Source organism: Pinus tabuliformis, chromosome 4_2 (assembly GCF_031772625.1).
Source record: "Pinus tabuliformis cultivar Carrire ecotype Pingquan chromosome 4_2, CPIR1, whole genome shotgun sequence".
NCBI classification, from domain to species: Eukaryota; Viridiplantae; Streptophyta; class Pinopsida; order Pinales; family Pinaceae; genus Pinus; species Pinus tabuliformis.
In genome coordinates this window covers 329,637,992-329,659,709 of record NC_142304.1, presented here as the reverse complement: position 1 = coordinate 329,659,709, position 21,718 = coordinate 329,637,992, and positions in this window count along the sequence as shown.

The following is a 21,718-nucleotide window of genomic DNA, read 5'->3' as shown; positions in this document are numbered from 1 at the left end:
CATTTCATATTCATATATCATACACCATCACACATTTTCATTTCATCCTAACATACTTGTGCTAATCAATTATGATTGCATTATGGTTCAAAAGGTTATATGATTTGCAAATAATCCCTAAATTATGAGCACACTATATGGCTTATTTTAAAGATGCATTCTTAAATATGTTCAATGAATCTTGCTGCAACAAAAAGAAACAAGGTATTGAAACACAAGAACCAATACCAATAGAATTTGGTTGAAACACAAAGAACCAACCAAACATGTTGCAATTCAATGTATGACAAGGAATATTTTGCAAAAATAAATAAAATTGTCAAATGCAAAGTTTAAGGACATATGATATAAACCAAGCTCATTGAAAAGAAAAGATGTTGCAAGAAAATCAAAGGAATTAATGCAATATTTGCATGAGAACATGCAATTACTCTAGTTGGGGGGTATGTTGGGCCTCCAAAATGTCTTCAAAATGACATCCACTTTCACATTTATCACCACCATTTCATTAACATGTCGTAACTCCATAACCATATAACCTTTCATTAGCTACCATTTTCATAAATATATGGGTTAGGATCCTTATTTACCAAATTTATTTATTTTATGTGTTTAAAGTGAATTTATGATTAAAAACTAGGAAATTAACATGGTTTCATGTATCTATATATGTGGCTTGACTTTCATGACATGTGTAGGTCATTTGGAAGCTTCCAAGGCACCCTTATGTGGCCTCCAATGCTCAAATTCGAATTCCATTCAGAGGAGATTTGGATAAAGGTCAAAGAAGGATATGTGTCCTATTTGGGTTGTAACTCTATGAGGTGTCTCATCATTTCTTATTTGGATTAGAACTCTATGAGAAACTTAGGGGATATGTGTCTCATTATGAGCTATTTGGTTGTAGCTATATGAGATTTTAGTGTATCTTCATTAAATAGGGTAGTTACTTATGTATTTGTATAAATAGGGGAGCCTCTCCTCTAAAAACGGATGTGTAAAATTGGAGTTGTGCTCAAGCTTTGAATAAAGAATTAGATTGTGGCACCTTACTCATGAATGTTCCTTCATTTTGACTTGGTTTTGCTTACATATGGAGCATCTCGATTTACCATCTCTCACACTTTTAGATCAGCGACCTAAAATGTGTAAGATTTAATTGCTTTTATAGATTAAAGTTCATTTGCTTTCTTAGTATTAGTTTTAGAATGATTGTGTAATCTTTGCTTTTCTAAAAACATTTCAATAGGAAAGATTTATGTATTTTCCAATTGGATTAAGTTTGAGGCAAGAGATCATAGTTATTTAGTTTCCTTTCATGTCCAATTATTTACTTTCTTAGATCAAACTATCAATTCATTGTATAATTGAATAAAAGATCATGCCAAGAAGGTGGCTTCAAATTGGGTGATTGAATGTTCAACCTATGCAATCATTGAGCTTTAATGTTTCATGCTTTTATATTTGCTTTTAAGATCCTCATTTAATTGCATTAACTGATACTCCTAAAGATCATTCTAAGAAATTGATTTAATCATATTTCAAGATTGAATGGTTGAATATTTAATACATGCAATTACTGAGTTATTTTCTACACACTTTACTTGCTTTTCTTGGACTTTAGAAGTTAAAGTATAAATAGTTTCTTACACATCATCTCAAGAAGGTAACACTTCATAATTGACTGATGGAGTAACTAAGTATACATTAGTTGTTTTTTATTTCATAGGTTAGTTGAATTTCATTTTCATTATTTGATTTCATAGATTAGATGAATTGGTTTTTGTTATTTTGTAGTTAGATTGATCTAAACTAAAAGACAATTTCTAGCACATACAGTGCACGCATGCTTCACAAGTTTACAAAACCCCTAGGTTGACAAATTAAATGACAGGCAATCACTTTGCCTCAACATTTTGGCGGTGCTGACGAGGAAGTGTGCATAGGAACTAGCCTTCAATTTAGAGAGTATTTTATTTGTTTTTGTTTTTACTAACCATTTATGGACAAATGATCTAGAATGCGGCCCAAAGACTACATTGAGGAATGGTATCAAGAAGCAGTTACGACATAATATTCATCAATTCTTCAAGAGATTCTTGCAGCAAATCAAAAGGTCAAGTCAATTTCGCATATCCTTACAACCAATCAGGTACATTTTTCAAGTTGGGATATGAGCATTTCAAAAATTCTAATCCGTAAATGGCTTCATTGGAAGCATGAATATACTTAAAAAAATAAAAATAAAAATAGTTTTTAGATAGATAGGAAAAATAAAAATAAATTTTTATAGTTTTTAGGATAAATTTGATGTTTTATGGTGTAGTAAGAACCACCCATCTACTAACCCTTTCTAGGAAAAATTTGCAATAAAACAAATGGTTGAGAACAAGGAGTGCAAGTGAAGATCACAAACAATAATGTAAGGTATGAGATCAAGCCTTTTCATTTTATTTTTGCAAAATTTACAGAGGAATCGATTGATAAAATCTTGACTATGCTGACAAAATAAATGTCTCAAGTATGCTATCTTTCTACACTTACTGTGACCTAGAGGATCAGAAAAAGAAATTGTTTTATTAGTATATAATAAAATTATTTAACTATAGAATTCAATTCTACAACTAATTTATGTTTTCATGATTTGATTTAATTCAATTTGATTTTTCAATAAACTTAAAAAAAAATTCCAAATGCATTTTCTTTATTAATAAATTGTTTTGTTTATATATATATATATATATATATGTATATATATATATATATATATATATATATATATATATATATATATATATATATATATATATATATATATATATATATATATATATATATATATATATATATATATATATATATATATATCTTTTTAAATTTTAGAAAATATAACATATATAATTTCATTAAAAAAAAACGACAATCAACCAAATAGTTCGACATATTAGAATATCGTGGAGATGGAAGAAAGCGTTGGCAGATCCAATTAGGGAGAATTGAACCTATTGTCGAGCTTGCATTGAACAACCAAGATGAGGTTTCAAGAGTTGTATGCCCTTTTTAAACAAGCATCAGAAATTGTGGAAAAATGTATTACAATACAGAGCTGGGATGTTGTTTCTCGTCATCAAACCATCACGAAGATCTCCACTATGACTAAAGATATCGACAAACATCTAGCAATGTCAGGTCTGGTGCACATGGTCCAATTTCAAGCGCAAATTTGGAAAATCCTGGATGGAAACAAGTAGGTTATCGACCAGAAGGAACTATTTATGTTTATCAGTTTGCTTCGAAAAACCAACTAGATCTTTAAACCAGACTAGCCTTATGTTTGAAGCCAATGCTCTGCTCTGGATTTCAAACCCTTGTATGTCATGAAATCTTGAACACAAAGGGAGGCTGAAAGGTCATTGAAACTAATTGGAGAGGCGACATAACATAGGAAAAAAATCATGGCGGAAGCAGATGACGCAGCAGCCCGTTCATAAAATTTCTGCAATAATTTCCCAAGATGATCATGAACCAGTAGGCATAACCAACAACAAACCTGCAAATAAAAAAATCCAACCACAACAATTGATTTTTGTTTCCGGAGCATCACAGAAAACGTAATTGTTTTGGAAGATGATTTTAAAATGCATCTTCTGAGCAAACTAGAATAAATTTTGAAAAATTGAGACATGGGTTTTTCTCAGAATAGGTCGAATTAAATAACCCGAAAATGGTTTTCTCAATTTTGCAACTGTTTGAGAGAAATATGAGATTCTTCGAGACCCTGTTTCGCTGACTATGTGAGGAAAAACAATTTCTAATTAATACACTGTGAACTGTTTGAACATGGCACATTGAAGAGGGAAGAATTCAAATTAAAAACAAACTCTGCTGTAGCATTCAATCCACATGGCACGTGATCTAAGAATCCAATTTAATTCATACCCACTACGCAGTTAGTAGATCTCACCGAAGCCACGGGTGTTCAAAACATGCACGCATTTATCACTAATTTCCTCCTCTCTCTTTAGTGCAGAAGCCGCCACTGGAGCTGATATCAATTTCATAGACCACCAGAGGAGGTAGATCCGCCACTCTCGCCTACTCAATCACATGGCAATTGCATCAATGCTGGCCATTTCTTCCTCCATCAATGCTACTGCAAGAAAACCTCAAAGAAAAACCTCACACGCTGTTTGATTTTTATAATTTGATTTTTTTTCATGGTGGTGTCATTATTACAAACAGTTTTGTAAATATTTTTTCTTTTTCATGTTGTTTTATAACATCATCTTTTATATATAGTTTTAATTGTAAATATTTTAAATATTTTTTCCATGAGGAAAATAGTTTTGAAAAAAAAAAAAAACTGATAGGGTGCTTCATCTACAGGATTGTGGATACCCACAATGCCTTAACAAGAATCTTGTAGATGGTAGGATCGAATCTTGTGGACATGCATTTTTTTCATAAAGTATTTTTATATGATCATGAGCCTTGCAAATATAGAAGCCAACGTCATCACAAAATGAAAAATATTATGCCATGGCACAACCAAAGAAAATCAACAAGATTTTATCTATTGAAACTGTGCACATTCTGCAGCTAAACAACGATTCTGCAGTTAATCAACAATTTTGCAGTTGGAAAACAATTTTGCAGCTATGCATTTAACTCAATGATTTATTAATCAAACAATGCATTCTAACCAAAAAATCATAATCAACATGCCATTTCACCTGCTTACATCATTTTTCATTGTAGCACCATGTTCCCATGCCACATTTTACATGACAATCTTCACTATTTCATAAAAATTTCAAAACATTCTAACTTTCTCATACGACATCAGAATTCGATGATTCAAGCATCGTTGGAAAGATCTCGATGAGATCTAAAAAATGAGGAAGCTATTATCAGATTTTGAGACAGTAAATAATGAAGAAATTGCTGAAAAGAAACAAGAAGTAACTTGAGACACTACTTTCGACACAAGTATAAACTCTTTTGGTTTTCTCTCATGAACTTGCTTAATAGTATCGATTCTTATTTTATGTAAATGACATTAACAAATAGATTGATCACCTCTCTATTTTGATAACCTTACAATCCATTGGAGAAGAAGTACTAGCTTTTGTAGGTTCCAAGAGGAAGAACAGATGACCATAAGCAAATAGTGTCTCTCAAAGACCACATTTATTTCACAAGAAAATGATCAGAGCAGCAATAAAGATGAAACACCAATGCATGAGCACATGCTAATTCATATCAGATCCAACAGTTGCAAGCCTTTCAGATGCTAGTGTTTCCATTGCATCCATACTACTTCAATCAATAAAACCTTCATCTCATTTCCTTTCCAGTCACATTGCATTTCACTTAGTTAGTCAATAAAATTCTCATCTCATTTTCCTTCACTGCTCATTTTTATTCATAGAAACTATATTTTCCTGCCTTGCTTTCACTAACTCGCAACCCATTTTCATAAAGACATTCAGCTCACTTACATGATGATTTGTCCTTTTACTTTTTATTCACTTGTCATTTTCCTTTCCGTTAAATAAACCTTGATCCACTTGAAAATTTTCCATTCATAATCCTTCAAAATCATTGTTCCATGCTCTCATTAGATGATGGAGGATTCCTTAAGGCCTTCCTTCTAACAAGCTTTGCCCTATCGACATTGACACATTATCTGGGTCCAAGGATAGAGTCCTTATTAGTACCTTGAGGCTTGTATGCCTTAATAACATGCTCTCGCACCAACAATCATCGGAATACATCAATGTCCCTTGATCGTTGGATCTTGCAAGTGGCTTGACATCGGCTCATTTATTTTCCCTTCAAAAGATGTACTTAGGTACCTTGGCACTCGTTCACATTAATGGCGAGTTTGTCTCACATTGGTTAACAAAATTCATCAATAGTCGGTAATCCAATGACCTCTCTTCATGCTCGACACCGACACATTTATTTGCATGATTAGAGTTGTACCATAAATTTTATAGCGATTGAAGACTATATCATTTCAACATTTTGCAGCAGATACAACAGATTTAGCAGCAGAAATAAAGAATCCACTTCACAACCTCATCCACCATTTATGCAACCAAGAAGCAAAGGAATTCTACATTTCATTCCATGATCGAGAAGCAGCAACACTCTTCAATTTCCATAACTCATGCACATTGAAGGTAAGTGAAGGTATGTGGTTTTCTAATTTTTAGTCATGCAATTCCTTAAAATACTAAAATTGTAACTTTGGGAAATTCCTCACTTCATCTTTCACATTGTCATATCTTTATTTGGGGGGAAGGGACAACATTTCATATTCATATATCATACACCATCACACATTTTCATTTCATCCTAAAATACTTGTCCTAATCAATTATGATTGCATTATGGTTCAAAAAGTTACATGATTTGAAAATAATGCATAAATTTTAAGCACACTATATGGTTGATTTTAAAGATGCATTCTTAAATATGTTCAATGAATCTTGCTACAACAAAAAGAAACAAGGTATTGAAACACAAGAACCAATACCAATAGAATTTGGTTGAAACACAAAGAACCAACCAAACATGTTGCAATTCAATGTATGGCAAGGAATACTTTGCAAAAATAAATAAAATTGTCAAATGCAAAGTTTAAGGACATATGATATAAGCCAAGCTCATTGAAAAGAAAAGATGTTGCAAGCAAATCAAAGGAATTAAAGCAATATTTTCATGAGGACATGCAATTACTCTAGTTGGGGGGTATGTTGGGCCTCCAAAATGTCTTCAAAATGACATCCACTTTCACCTTTATTGCCACCATTTCATTCACATGTCGCAACTCCATAACCATATAACCTTTCATTAGCCACCATTTTCATAAATATATGGGTTAGGATCCTTATTTACCAAAGTTATTTATTTTATGTGTTTAAAGTGAATTATGATTTAAAACTAGGAAATTAACATGGTTTCATGTATCTATATATGTGGCTTGAGTTTCATGACATGTGTAGGTCATTTGGAAGCTTCCAAGGCACCCTTATGTGACCTCCAATGCTCAAATTCGAATTCCCTTTAGAGGAGATTTGGATAAAGGTCAAAGAAGGATATGTTTCCTATTTGGATTGTAACTTTATGAGGTGTCTCATCATTTCTTATTTGGATTAGAACTCTATGAGACACTTTGGGTATATGTGTCTCATTATGAGCTATTTGGTTGTAACTATATGAGATTTTAGTGGATCTTCATTAAATAGGGTTGTTACTTATGCACTTGTATAAATAGGGGAGCCTCTCCTCTAAAAGCGGATGTGTAAAATTGGAGTTATGCTCAAGCTTTGAATACAGAATTAGATTGTGGCACCTTACTCATGAATGTTCCTTCATTTTGACTTGTTTTTTCTTACATATGGAGCATCTCAATTTACCATCTCTCACACTTTTAGATCAACTACCTAAAATGTGTGAGATTTAATTGCTTTATAGATTAAAGTTCATTTGCTTTCTTATTATTAGTGTTAGAATGACTGTGTAATATTTGCTTTTCTAAAAACATTTCAATAGGAAAGATTTATGTATTTTCCAATTGGGTTAAGTTTGATGCAAGAGCTAATAGTTATTTAGTTTCCTCTCATCTTTTATTATTTACTTTCGTAGAACAAACTATCAATTCATTGTATAATTGAATAAAAGATCAGGCCAAGAAGGTGACTTCAAATTGGATGATTGAATGTTCAACCTATGCAAACATTGAGCTTTACTTTTTCATGCTTTTATATTGCTTTTAAGATCCTCATTTAATTGCATTAACTGATATTCCTAAAGATCATTCTAAGAAATTGATTTAATCATATTTCAAGATTGAATGGTTGAATATTTAATACATGCAATTACTGAGTTATTTTTTGCACACTTTACTTGCTTTTCTAGGACATTAGAAGTTAAAATATAAATAGTTTCTTACACATCATCTCAAGAAGGTAACACTTCATAATTGAATGTTGGAGTAACTAAGTATACATTAGTTGTTTTTGATTTCACAGGTTAGTTGAATTTCATTTTCATTATTTGATTTCATATATTAGATGAATTGGTTTTCGTTATTTTGTAGTTAGATTGATCTAAACTGAAAAATAATGTCTAGTACATACAGTGCATGCATGCTTCACAAGTTTACGAAACCCCCGGATTGACAAATTAAATGACATGCAATCACTTTTCCCCAACAGGATCCATGTACAGAAAGTGAAATACTGAAACTTCACAACTTCAGCTCCGCCCTGAGCTTGTACTGTATGTATATATTTACTACTGCTACACCAGATGCACTATCAGTAGTATAAGTAACATGAATATCAAAAAAGTCATAGGAAGCATCATCAAGATAAAATATGTATTACTCCCCCTAAGATTACACATCACTGATCCTGAGGACCTGAGAATCATCTTTTGTTCTCATGAGGTCATGTACGTCACACAACTTATGTAGTCACTGATAGAAGTATTATGTTAAGAATAATGGACTGCAATGTGTACCATCTTCTTTTATTCTGAGTTTGAATCATCATATCTGCAAGAATTTTGTTCTTCAAGCACATATAATTTGTCTAGGTTTCTATATCCTCTTGCTATGAATTTTCCATTTTATTCAACCATAACTTTGCAATTGCTTGATGTAAACACAATTATATTTCCTTTATCTGCCATTTGAACTACACTTAGAATATTATGCTTTAGCCCTTGAACTAGTAAAGCATCCACTACTCCTCTATGTTTATTAGTTCTAGATTTACCCTTTCCCATAACTTTTGCTAGAAGATTAGTTCCAAGAATAACATTATCATATTAATTTTTCTTGAGAGATTCCATCTTACTCTTATCTCCAGTCATGTGACATGGGCATCCGTTATCTATGTACCATTTATCATCTTCTTCAAATGAGAAAAGTGAAATACCATACCTTATTTTTTCTTATTCTTTCTGTTTGTTATGATAAATGTTGGTGGATCCATTTTTTTCAAGTCTTCTAACATCAATATTCTTATCTGGTTGTTTACCATGTTGTATGTGGCAATCCATGACTTGTTCCTGCATTCTTTTGCTACACGCTAAAACTTATTACAAGCATAACATCTTATATTAGCAGATAAATCATAATAATTTTGTTTCATATTCCTTCTCAAGAAATTAATAGCTTTGAGACCATATTCATTGTAAGAAAAACAATATCCCTTAAAGGTACTTGAGTACCTACGAGCTAAGGATATTTCTGCGAAGTGGTTATTTTCTTATGATTGAAATAGTCTCCTTTTGCAATTAGCTGCAACATGTCCATAATTATGGAATATCAAACATTCAACATTGTTGGTCAGAGGAGAGAATTGATTAACATTTCTATAGTTAGGAGTAAATGATTTCCTTTGAAGATTCACTTTCCTTGTTTGTTGATCAGGTTGACTTTTTTTATCTTTATTGAGCATTTCAGATTTTATATTGTTATTCTTTAAATTCCTTGCCTCAGCTTGTGAACTAGATTATCCTTCAATAGTTTCATGAAAACCAAGACCATATTTGATGGTGGGATACCTTTGACTACTAATAATATTCTCCAAAATCTTAGTACTATCTTGGAATCACAAATGTTTATCCTTTTCTTCTAATTTACCTTTTAGGATGTTACCTTTACCTGATATTTATTTTCCTTTTCTAGATACTCTTCTTCATAATTTCTTCAACCTTTCTTCCTTCCTCCACTTGCTTCTTTAATTTGAGAATCTCTTCTTTCATCCGATTTTCTTGTTCTTCAAATGCTTGAAGTAGTTATTCATTCTGCTTATCTGATTTTTCAAGATCTACTTTTAAAGAGACGATATCAGCTTCAAGACATTCACAATATTGTTTAGATACCATACCAACATGATCCTTGTTATCATATGCTTGCAACTTTTCTTTAATATTAACAATCTTTTTCAAAGAAAGATCATGTTTTGTTCTAAGATCGAAAATTTCTTCTAACCTATGTTCTTCTGAATCAACAACTCCATTTGATATAACATTGTTAAGGATAGGATTACCTGATAGTTCCCTCTTTGGGATTTCTTCATAGATTTCTTGTATCTTCTCCCATACTTTCTTTGCAGATGTATAATGCATAACCTTATTTAATGTTGAATCAGGTATGCTACAAAAGATGTTACTCAAATCCTTACTGTTCTTTTTCACTTCCTTTTTTGATGGAGGAGGCTTGGTGTACCATTGCATACTAGACAACAAACATCAAGATTAATTAGATTAGACTTCATATTTTCCTTCCATTGTTGATAACTATCTTTACTTAGCATAGGCACATCTACATTGTACATTGTTTCTAACTCGCCTTGATCTTCTGCTTCTATATGCATCACTTTTTAATCTGTCTTCCTTGTAGAGTGATTACTTTCACTTTTACCCACGAGTGTAAGTTCATTTTCTTTACTGCCATCATCACTATCATTATTGCATAGACAAGGAAATGGATCAAATTTAGTACAAGATTCCGTATGTGATAACTCTTTATTACCGTCTTCTTCATTCTTGATCAATAGAAAGTGGGTTACTCCCAAACTTGAATTTTTTCTGACATATGTAATTATTACCACATATGATATATCCCTGTCAAAGTTTTCAATAAAAATATTATTTTCTTCTAGGCCATCAAACCCATTACTACTTCTATCTTCAAATTCCATAAGTAATTGACATTCTTGATCAAAATCGCCTTCTTCACCATTTGAAATATCATCACTATCATCATGTGTATAAAAAATTATCTTTTTTTCAAACCTTCTCCTATTTATTTTTGTAACTTATTTCCCTTTCTCATGATTTTCTCTATAGGGATACTTAGCAGTGTAATGACCAACTCTACCACAAGCAAAACATTTGAAGGGAATCTTACCTCTAAATCTTCTAGTACCCACTAGGAGTTTCTTTATGAAGTTTTCCTCTTCTTCTTCTGATACATATCCTTATCCTCCATTTTCCTTTCCTTTTGCAGTAGCTTTGAAGCATGATTCTCATATGTCTTAAGGACCACCTTTCCTCATATCAAATGCTATCAGTATTCCATGGATTTGATCAAGTGTGAGACTTTTCAGATTCTACATTTCGTCAATAGTGGAGATTGTGGAATCGAACTTCAAAGTTAGTGATCTCAAAATATTTTCAACAACAATAGCATATTTTATTTCTTCACCAAGATTTCTCATGGAATTAACAATTTCATCTACTCTAAGAAAAAATTCTGCAATTCTTTTCATCATCATCCATTTTTAGTGTCTCGTACTATATTCTGAATATTTGGAGTTTAACATTTTTTACCTTGGTGTTGCCCTCATAACTTTGGATAATCTTATCCTACATTCTCTTTTTTGTGTTCAACTACATTACCTTCACAAACTCAGACTCGATGAGACTTCCCAAGAGGGAATTTACAGGTTTTGCATTGGATTCATATTGTTTCTTTCCTGTAGTATCTGTGGGAATGGAGGCTGGATATTGATATCCTCTTTCAAGTATTTCCCATACATTAGCTCCTAGTGCCTAAAAGTATGCTCTCATCCTAAATTTCCAAAATACAAAGTTAGTTCCATTAAATATAGGTGGCCTGATAGAAAATACTCTTTCTTGACTAATCTTGACATATCTCCTTTAAGCGATCAAGCTTGTGTTGAAGGATCTGCTCTGATACCAATTGTTGGGAAAAATACTAAGAGGGGGGGTGAATCGGTATTTTCAAATCATTAAACTTTTCAATTTTATATCCAAATTTCTATATACGACTTTACTAAAGGGAACCCGCATATGTATGTGACTGTTATTCAGACAACTAGCATATATCCATTAAAGATACTTTTCAGTTAATTCATCATCTGTTTATCTTGAGCCAGTACATCAGTACTTCATTAGACATTAAATAAATAGTAACCATGTGCAGTAAGAACAAAATAAACCATCACACATAATCAACACATCAATACAAATGAACACCATGATTTTTAGGCGGAAATCCAATGTCGAAAAAAACCATCACTGTTGTTGTCTTTGTCTTCCTTTTATTATAAAGAAAAATCCTTACAATCTTGTAGTGGAACAAACTTATACCATCATGCAGGCACCCACCTGTAGAAAGCTACAACCTTCTCTCATTCTCGATCACCCATTGGAAGGGAGCTCCAACCCCTTGATCTCATTTACCGACACCCACCGAAAAGGGAGCTCCAACCCCCTTATCTGATTTACCAGCTACCACTGGAAGGAAGCTTCTACTTCCTCATTAAAGTGTCCAACCCTCAACACCTCCATGGACCACGTTTCATAAATTTTCCTACTGGATTCACTTAATACAACACATCACAAATTGTAGGCCACGTTTCATTCAATTTTCAGACTGGACCCATTATAAAAATTTAAGTCCAATACCAAATATCAAAACTAAAAACTAATCATTGCAACAAATCACTCAATCATCAATTGAAACAACCAATATCTGAATCAACTAAATCAACCAATCACTAAATCAAATGAAATCCAACTCATTCAACTTATTTTTAGACAACCAAAACAATTAGATCAATGTAACCAAAGTATTAATACTGAACCCAAACAATACATCCTCTTACTGAATCAACTGAAAGCCATGATCAATAAACTATAAGAATATATGCGTTACTTTTCTATTGAAAATCCACATGTATATGCGACTTCCTTGAAGCACACCCATGTAGGGATCTCAAAACATTGAACCCTGAAACTGAACCACTGCATCATTCTGAAACAATCACATAACCATCCCTGATCTTTAATCACAAACAACTAGTAACATTATCATTCTTCAACATATCAATCTTCAATAAAGACACCATTGTTAAGCCCAAATCATCAAGTAAGACTTCGTTGACAGACAACAGAAACACAAAAGCTCTGATTAAACTGAACATACATATTTTCAAGCAAAACCTTAGCTTATATACGTGATTTCCTCAAAACATTTCCATGTATATATGCGCTTTTCAGGAAACAAACCCGTGTATATATTTGAATATATACGTGACTTACCAGTATTAAACCCGCGTGTGTACACACCTTTTAGGTCATCAAACCCACACATATGTCTACAATTACTGGCATAAACCTTCACTGCATCACAAAACTTTAGACATACCCAAATCTCGACATACACAGAAATAAAAAATAAAAAAAATCACACGTTAAGACACTATCATCACTGATCAAATCAAACCATAATCAACATTATCATTTTAGATCTATTGGATCTTATCTATCATCAAATTCCTAGGTGCATACTTAGTTTTTAGATAAAAAAAAATCAGTTATAGCCCATTACATGCACACTTGCTTCAGATCAAAATATTTATGAAATATTCATCACTTTCACACATCTACCACTTTGATCTTCATCTCCTTATATAGCTTAGCCCTTATCTAATACCATAGGTCAAAACCATAGTAATGTCAATGGTATTCTTAGACAAGATCAAATAACCGTTTTTGGGCTCAATACCATAGGTCAATACCATGGTAAAGAACCTTGGTATTTATAATACCATGGTGAAAAATTTGTACGTGCATTTCCTTGTTAATACCCACATGTGTACGCAGATTTGCTTTACAAAACCTATGTATACTTCTTGAAATTTCAACTTTATCAATCCTTTGTCTCTGAGCTACTATGCCTTTGACCAAACTCTCTATCACATGTAGACACATCCTGTTGCCATATTCATCAAGTAGGTTTCCATCGAAAGACAACTCATCAAGTAGGTTGCCATCAAGGAAAAAACATTAGTCATAATGCCAACACTTCAATGGTAGTTTTAGGTCATCCTTAGTTTTGTCCTAGACATAGAGATATGAAAGAAAAAATTCAAAATTACTTCATCCATAACCAGCCAAAGAATAACCAACAAACATACTCCTAAAAATATAGGACAATCAAGATCACATCATGTCGAAAATTGCTTACATTATAGAGTCAAAACATGCCTTAGAAGTGTTCAGATCAAGAAAAGTATCCCTCTCTAATGAATATTGTAGGTATGCCTTATAAGAACTTTATGGTTTACACAAAAACTTCATTGGACATTATGGAGTGGATCCTGCTCCAAATTATAGTTGATTAGACCTAATATAATGTGAGTGATTCATGGAGAAATATCCTTTAGTTTGTGTGAAAGTACCAATCTCTCATAGCCAAAAAGTTACTAAAACAAGTGCCCAAGTATATGCCTCAGACCAAGTGAAAAAATAGACCTCATGAAGTAGATACAAGCCCAAAATGATTCACATGAACTTCCAACTATCACAGATAAAAAATTGGCTTTAAAGATAACTTAATTGATGTTATTTGAAAACTTCCATGAAGAAGGTTGAAGATTATATGTCATAATGTATCCACAGAAATCTACAAAATTGAAGAATGAACCCTGGATTATTGTCACAACCAATCTAAAATTACTCCTATTATATGTCTTTTTTAAGGCTAATGAATAAACTCAAATAATATGATTGTCCTCTTCCACAAGGGATGAAATTTTTTATCCTCATGACCTATGGTTTTGTGAAAATATGCCATAGAGAGGGAATAATTTTTTTGCAGAAAAAAAGCCACTCTTGTGCATAAAAAGATAGAGAAAACAACCTTAGATAATCAGATGCATTAACCTCAAAACATGGCCATAGATATTTGAGATAATCGCATCAAGGAAACCTCCATAAAAATAAAGAAAACATTTCCAAAAACCCTCTTCCAATTTCGACCTTGTTCAATTGTGCGTGACAATCCCAGGTCAAAGAGAAATCATGAAGAATAGGTGTGTAATAATGATACATTGTGTAGGAAATTTAGCACTATATATATAGTAGTTTGAAGGGTCACCAATAAGGGAGATGACCTTCAAAATTTGAATTTGACTCTTAATTTTTGGAGCCAAAACCAAATTTTTTTGGGAGGCCAACATAATTTCAAAATTTAACATATTTCCATTTATCAAAATGCTTCCTTATGAAGGAAAAAATTAACCTCTAAAATGATTTAATCAAATTTTAATAATATCGCTTCTTGGCCTCATAATTGTATCAAATACGTAACCAACCATTAAGCTGCCACATCATCTTATTTGGGGACTTTGACCACAAGAATGGGTTTCAATCTTTGAAGAGGCATATATCCTTAATCGTGAGGAGCCTTGTGGCATGCCACATATCATTGGAATCGACATGATGAGAAGAATCAAGCAACGATGGTTATGAGAGAAAATTCTCTTATCTTCATCCTTAAAACGTTCAACAAGTGTAGGGAAATATGATTAGGCATATGGGATTCCATGACATCTTGACCACTGGAGCTTCAATCAATGTAATCCATATGAATATTTGGAGTGTTCAAGGATCAATGTTGGCATCGATGACAACACCATTCAACAGTATGGATAGGGTATGACAAGTTTTTGATAACAGTTTGTTCGGTTTGAAGATTTATATTGATTGAGGTTCATATGGATCTAGTTTGAAATATTATGAAATGAGGTCCACATGAAGTTTAAGAAGGAAGTTGTTTCCTCCACTGAGATTGGTTCCTCAATCAATTTGATTCCTAAAACAAGTTAAATCTTTCATATCTCTAAGGTTGGTGCCTCAATCAAGTTATAGCCTACGGCAATTATTTTCTTGCATATTTTGGGGGTGGGTGCCTTCAACAAGTCAGGGTTTGCAAATATATGTAATGAATTGAAGACGAAGAAGAAGAATTTGTGGTTTTCTCCCATATGGGTTTTCACGTAAAATATTGTGTCCTCTTGTGTGATGTGATGGCTGCTTGATGCATTGTTGATCTGTGAATGATTATTTGTGTGTTAATTTGGTAGCTCACGAAAAAATTCCCTCCTTTGGAAAATCTTCCTCATCAAGAAAGAACCCTCCTAGCCCTTGGAATAATTTTATTTGGTTAAGGAAAAATGTATTTTAAGGAGGAAACCCACATGTGCACAAAAATACAGGTCAACTTTAAAGAAAAATTGGGCACCCTTGGAAGCATATAAGTATAAGACAAGTTAACCTCATCTCGACATCATCATCAAGAATCTTCTTATATTTCTTCTTTGGATTGTTTCATACAAGTTTGAAATTGGTTCATACACGTCCAAAATTGCAGGGTATGATCTCACACATGCAAGAAGAAGATATTAATCTAGATTCATAGGGTTGGATCAAGGAAAACTCATATACAACTGCTCAGTTGATAGGGTGCTCCTTGTGGCTATAGGACTACAGATGCACTGATGTTCACTAGGTCCCTGTGGCTATGACCTAGAATTTTGTTGATTGTTGACTGTAGACTTTGACCGCATTTGGAGACTTTGACTTTAAATAGATTTGTCTATTGGGATCATCTCTTGGATATTATTTGGTTGGATAGTAAAAGGATTGACTTTGAATCTTTATTAGTGAATTGGAACATTGTACTCTCTTTGTTAAACATTTATTGACAATCTAATAAGAAGAAGAATTTGAAATGGTTTTCCCTCTTGTGGGGTTTTTCCCCGGTTTTTGACCAATTATGGTATCTTTTGTTATTTCTCTTGATTTTCTTCTATTGTCTATTGCATTTACTATTTTGTCTAAAATTGTTATTGGTCACTGGGAGATTGAATTGATTTCTAATTCAAGTTAAGAATTAGGTTAAAGTAATTGTTACAACATAGAACAATGAAAACTAAAATTATGAATGGTTATTTTGTTGTTATGATACACTACTACATGATTAACTATTTATGAAAAAGTGTTAAAATTATAAGGGTTTTTTTTATAGTGATTCACCCCACACCCCCCCGCCCTTCAATGCGAACTTTGGTCCAACAAGTGATATCAAACAAAGTTTCTTTAAGGAATAGTTAACTACTGGAAGGTTCATCTCAAGAAAAGATGGCCATGATTATAGCAAAAGGAAAGATCACGTTATTTATGGATCCAACTATGCTTTATGGAAGATAAGGATGTGCTGTGACTAGCAACACCCCCCCCTCCTCTCATTTAAGCATCATTCGAAATGCTAAATGTGTGGGGACCCTTAGTTAAAATCTAGGAAAAGCAAAAGTAGTGCTTAAATTCCTTTCCGCAAATAAAGTTACCATCATAAGCTTAGGAAACTCCTTTGAATACTTAAAATCTAAGTTTATGATGAGGGAAAAATATTTATTTGTCACATCGTAAAAAGATAGTAGGATGCCACCGTTCAAGTGCAATCCCGGAATTTGCAAGATCATGGCATTGAACAAATATCGCGTCGCATTCAACAAAACTTATATGAAACACTTCAGAATTTACCGATTTGCGATGACGCCGATCGCAAGATCGCATCTCGCAAGAAACAAGTTAACGAAATTTGTTATACATAAAACTCCTGCGATCTGCAATATTGCGATATCGCGATCTCGCGATAAAGCAATGATTGCGACGTCAGGCCAGATCAACATAGCGATGTTGTGATGCTGTGATGTTGCGATATGCGATGGTGTGATCTTCGATGTTGGGAAGAAAATCGCAAAATCGCTCCATCGCAGTTCTTTCGGGCACGACATTCAGGAAAAGTATTTTCCATAAGCTGACACATGGTTATGCGCTTTAAATGCTAATAAAGGAGTTAGTCGTCAGTTATTAATAGAAAATGAACGCGTGCTTTCCGAATAATCACTTCACATAAGGTGGTGTATTTGGTACGTCTGCCGCATTTAAAACTCTCCCATCACCCTTACTGGTCATTCATTTCTAATTCACTTGTGAATTACAGGAACAGAGAATGGAGGACGATACAAAGCAATACGTAGGTTGAAATGGGAAAGAAAAGCAAAGCCCCGAGCTCCGAAGAAAAGGAAATGGCACCTTTGTATATAGACACGGCTTGTAACAGAGACGCGGGAATAGCTACGTGGGAAGGCATGTATAGGCTGCTCGAAGAGGAGAACCCCAGAGTAATGGAAGTTATAGCTATTGCGGGCTCACGGAGTTCTTCTGAAGCAACCCGAACAAAGCTAGCTTGCTCATTCCTGCATCAGATTGTAGCGAGGCCAAAAATCCTCCCATACACAGATATGGTCAAGTGGATACTTGATAGCGTAGAAATCAAAAATAGACAGTTCAAGGTTCATGGTCAAGGACTCATCGGTTCATTCGCTGCGCAGGATTTAAAGCTCATGTATCATCTGCCTGAGCCATAGGCAACTTATAACACGCAATTCATAGAGAAATTCGTAAAGGAGAACCAGAACCTGGCAGAAACCACCAAAGACTGGTCCAGGAAAGACGAACCGCTCAAGAAAGATAAACACGGTATGTACAGTACTGGTTCCCTTACCTCCCCATATTGCTTTGCTGCTGCCATGCTCTGTAGAATATTTGGAATGCCAGATATCAATAAATTTTCATCTAAATGCTTACTGTTACTAGATGCTGCCACAAATGCCACTATTGTAGATTGAGCCAAAATTTTATCTGATAACCTAATCATGGCTATTGTCAGTTACCGGTCCAAAAGAGCTACGTCTCAAAGAATTTATCCTCCTTTTTACCTGTCTGCATATATTATGGATTCAATATGTTATGTTTCTAAGTTTCCTGTTATGGGTTGGAAGTGGACAACTCAAGACCCCTTACCCATCCATGTCTATCATAAGGAATTGTGGGACTCTCAGTTCACTCCATACTTCTACCAAATTTGTCATGGAATTATGCTGCCCTTGTATAGAATGTTGTATGATAAAGACCCCCCGAGGTGCTCACCTGAAGCAGAGGTAGACATCCTCCCTATCGCAAGATGGCTCAGAGAGGAATTGTTCACTTATGTTATGGTATTTGGAAGTACTGCACCCCCTCATGTTCTACCTTTGTATATCCCTGATAAACTCCTAGCTCAAGAGATTGCATATCAAACCTGTGGAGAAGGTGGCCTAACTAAAGACTTAAAGGACAAAAAGAAGGCTATATGGCCACAGTTTCTTATAGCTTGTGGGGCCTTTTCACTATTTGATGTAGGTCACACGCTCACTGAAGTACAGAATATGACATGTTTACAACTATTCAAATTCCCGGGAAGACCATTTGACCTGAATGAGGTTGCCCAAAATTTCACAACTACAGTCAAGATAAAAGTGTTCGTTGGGAAAAAGGATTTATTTGATGATATATTCCAACAGAAAAGCACACTTCAAGAGATTTTGCGTGAAGCCCAATTGCAATTGTCTCCAAAAGATCTTCAAAAGTTCATGATATACAGATAAAGAAGATTAGCCAGTATTCCTCTAGAGAAACTACGACTATTCGCAAGAGAACCAACTCTAAGCATTAGTCTCAATGGGAGTTCAAGCACTAACAGATCTAAATCCAAGTCTCAACAAGAAATGCCCGAACACTCTAAGAGATCCTGAAATGACCAGGATAGGAGTGAAGAGTCAGCTAAGGATACTGCTCAGTTAATGGAACTTCTACAATAGCAGGTTATTGCCTCCTCGCAAAGAGATCCTCCTCCTTTCATCATTCAAGCACCACCAATCACAACCGAATTAGATAAAGAATGGGAAACCTTCAACAAACTGATCAATATTGAAGGACAAGCCCTAAAAACACCTGTGAGCAATACACAGGTAGCACAAGAAGTAGTCACAACAATAGTCAGCGATGTCTCAGATACGGAGCATATTCCTGTTGCCCCATCTTCTGAGCTTATACTCAACATTGAAGAAATTCCCCCTCTGGATATATTTTATAGCCCATAGCATAAAGCAGTGGTAAGAAGAGAGAGAAAGAAAAGGAAATTGGAAAATACACTCTCTTAAGACGCAGAACAATTAGACTTGTTGTGGAAAGATCCCACTAGCAATCCTACTGAAAATCTCACCAAAATCTCTCAGATCACAGGAGCATATGGCTCTGCGACTATTGATGAAGCATCTGAAGTACAAAAGTTGTTAAAAGAATGGGAAGATCAGATACAAGTACTGCAACAATAATTGCAACAAGCTAATACCAATAATGAAGCACAAAAATAGCTTGAAAGGTTGCAGCAGGACTTCCAGCAAATGCAGATAGTATATAAGAAAAGTTTGGATGAGAAAGGAAAGCAGTTACAAGATTTATAAGAGATGCACAAAGACAACCCTAAGCTTACAGAGTTTATTTTGGAATCTATTTCCTTGAATGAACAATTACTACAGCAGCAAGAAGTGTTGGGCCAAAAGATATCACAGTGGAGTTATTATTGTGAAATTAGTGATAAGATCACTAATCAAGTGGTTGATTTACGAAGTGACTATGATCTGATTGATAAACGGGTGACTGAGTATTTGGCTTGGCAGGATGAAGACTAGGGAAAAAGAGTAGGCATACCAAGGATAAATGAGAACCATAAACAACTACTCTTTAACAAATGGGACGATCAAATCAGGGAGGCAGAACAAGCGGCAAAAACAACAGCCACAGCAGCAAGCAGTCTTATTGATTGTGTAAATGAAAATTTGCAAAGGGAAAATTTGATCGCAGAAACCACCCCAGGATATTTACCGAACAAAATACAACTAGAGGCAGAATGGAAACAGAGAGCGCAAGAAAAGGCAAAAGCAATTCAAAGGGCTGAACAGGTTAAATTGGGAATATTACTGGGTATACTTGGTGAAGCCGCATAGCCAGTGGATGACTGTTAAGTGTATCATAAATGCGGCCGAAAAGATGGCACCAGCTCTCATCGATTTCGTTTTCTCAGCTCAGTTAAAAGCAGAAGTCAGCCAACCGACTCTCCTTAAACCGATGTTGCATACATGCAGTTTTAAGACCAAATACAGAAATAGTTTAGTTCTGGATTCAATTTTCGCTTTAATTTTGCTTAGAAAAAGGGAGGTCATTTAAACTGCATCCTGAATTTTTGTAAATAAGTTTTTATTATATTTAGTAAGTAGTATTTAAACCCTTCTCATGCATTTAGAGAAGGGTCCAGAAATTCATCAAAAACTTGTCCTCAGAACATGCACTTTTGCATCCTCAGAGGAGGTTTTGGTGAATGAATGGATCAAGATTTGTTGATGCTTGCATTTGATATCTGCTACTGATGTTTCACTTCTGTACTCTTAGTGGATGTTAGAGCAAGGAGAGATAAATCATTGTCGCTTGAAGCTTATGAGTAGGACTAGTCATAAATGGTACTTTTATCTCTTGACCATTTCTGCTTATGTGTTAAGGTGATATACAGTTTTTAGTTGTTTATGTATTATTGCATGAATGCCTGAGTTATCATTTGGAACTTTTGTACGGTGATAGATATTTATTTATGCTTAATGTATGAATAGCTCATTATGCGATATGTTTTTCACAACTGTTTCGTCTAACTTTTTATGCGAAGTGGTTCATCTTTATTGATTTCCTTTCTTATAATCGTTGAATGATCTTTATTACCAGTTGTTATTTGAAATCTCTTTAGATCGCATAATAGAAGAATTACATCCCGGGTTAGTATAGACTTAGATGTGCTGTTTATTAGAATACAATAGCATAGAATTAGATTAAAGTTTGAATTAGAATATCTTAAATAGGAACTGTTAGATCAATAACATCAAATTCTACACACACACACTGATAGATTGGGAAATTGGTCCCATTATCCCAGGTCGGACCCGCT